The sequence below is a fragment of the Pteropus vampyrus genome, unplaced genomic scaffold, assembly GCF_000151845.1.
Source record: "Pteropus vampyrus isolate Shadow unplaced genomic scaffold, Pvam_2.0 Scaffold111, whole genome shotgun sequence".
Lineage (NCBI taxonomy): Eukaryota > Metazoa > Chordata > Mammalia > Chiroptera > Pteropodidae > Pteropus > Pteropus vampyrus.
In genome coordinates this window covers 2,832,152-2,834,272 of record NW_011888892.1, presented here as the reverse complement: position 1 = coordinate 2,834,272, position 2,121 = coordinate 2,832,152, and positions in this window count along the sequence as shown.

Below are 2,121 nucleotides of genomic sequence, written 5' to 3'. Positions count from 1 at the left end.
GGCAGTTCATTCACATGGTCGCTCTAGAGTGACAAGTTCGTCATCTGTTTTAGTTTCCCCCAGGGGTTCAGAAAAGACTCTCTCTGGTCGCTTTATTTCAGTTTTCGAAATACGGGGCTGCGGGGGGCGGGGGGGGCGGGGCGGGGAAGCACACCGATGAGTGTAATTTACACACGACACGTGTCTGCGTTGACAAACATTTATTAGTGCTCCGAAGAGCTGGATAATTTGCAGCCGCATGTAGGAACTGCAGTACATTTCTGTGAGTTAAATAGACTTCGTGCTGTAAATTTCCAGTCATCTGTCTTTCAAAACAAATTCCGATTTGTTTCTTGATGTGTCAGGCAGGGGACTAGCTCTGACTGGCCTCGATCAAGTTAAAATAGAATGATTTATGTTAGGCTAGTAGAATGGCCTTTTAATTTTTGAGGGCGAGCTCAGATTTTCAAGCAGAGACTACTTTTGTGGGGGAAAAGGATAACTTCAGGGCTTTAGAATGTCAAAGTGAAGTAAACAAATTACTCAGAAACATTTGCATTTTGTAACTAGTACAAGCCACAAGCAGTTATCAGAAAGTAAACACGTGTGAAATCTGATCATCTCTTCATTGTACGTGGAATAAATTATGAATGACATTGTAATCGACTCCTATATAGCTCACTAACCCATCCTTTTGGATAAAGGCAACATGCGAGTTGCTGATGTTTTATGAAAAGGTGACCTTTCCGAACACGAACGCCATTATGAGGAGAGGCTCCCTGAATGCTGGCATTCCCCACACTGGCTTCCTTATTCCAGAGCAACGCAGAACCTGTTCTACAGGGTTCAAGGCAGGCTTCTTCCAGCTCCAGCCCTGGGGGTGTGAATTTCCGCGTTCACAACAGAGATAGAAAGGCCACGAAAATAATGGCGTTCATTAAATTCAGTAATAGTTGTTCATTAGTTCATTGCCCAATCAACCAGAGCAAAAGGTATGCAATTAGAATATAAGTGAAGGAAACCAGAGATGTTATTATTCACAGGGAATTAATAGGATGGGGACAGAATTTTATCATCGCATCGTTTTCATCGAGGTTATTTTTCAGTCCTCCAGAGCGAGGAAAACTCGTTGAATTACATCCTCTTGCATTTCACGAAGGGTTCACTTCTGTTTTAAACCCTAACTGGCAGAGAGCAGCTCTTGTACCCTTGTTTTTTCTTTGCGGGAGATGCCCTTCAAGTCTACTGACGGTCACAGCGATGACTTTTGTGTCGTCTTCTCCCGGCAATTACCGGTGACAAGCAACAGTAGGGGTTGTGAGCCTGCTGCCCAAATGTCACCGGAAGTCTGAAGACTTCTGTCACAGTGAGTCTGAGACCCATCCCACAACAACCAGACTGGTCATCCGGATGGTCCTCGCTGGGACCTGAGACTTGGTCCAGGCAGGGCCCGCTGTGTCTGCTCGGGGGCAGGTCAAGTTCAAACATCGGATGGGATCCGCGCTCCCTATCCCTCTCCTTTTCGTAGCAGCAAGTTGAGCAGTAATTATCAACATCTGTCGAACGGTGCAGATGGTTCCCCCTAGGGCTCGCCAGCAGCGTTAAATGGGGAAACTCAGGAAAAAAGGCAACTTTCTCGCTCAATTTCCCAAGCTGAACTGATGAGCGAGCCCAATTAACGGCCCATGGGTCCTGTTAGACGTGGCCCAGTGACCCCTTCTCTCCTGAAGGCTCTGAGGCCAGCGGTTAACCTGCCGGGGCTTTGCCCATCAGGTACTCGATGGGGCGAGAAATGAGCAAGGTCGCCAGTGCCAACCGGATGCCCAGGGGTGCTCGATGAAAGCAGCTGGCTGGTTCTTCAGTGAAAGTGAGTTTGGGAAATTTTGTTTCCATAAAGTCTTCATGAATCTCAAGCTCTTCTCGTGAGACCTACACGTCTTCCTGAGTGGAGTTCAAGGTCCAAGACAGGCATTTTTCTAACACTGTGGTGTTGGTCCTGAGCTGTTAGCATGTGGAGAAGAAGCCACTTCTCATCTGAGAAAAGGAGTGACCCAGCCTCACCCTGGCTCAGGGCGGGTCCAGCCACATGCGTCCCCTCACTCAGACTAATAGGAGAGGTGAGCTGACCTGTCGTGCTGGAAG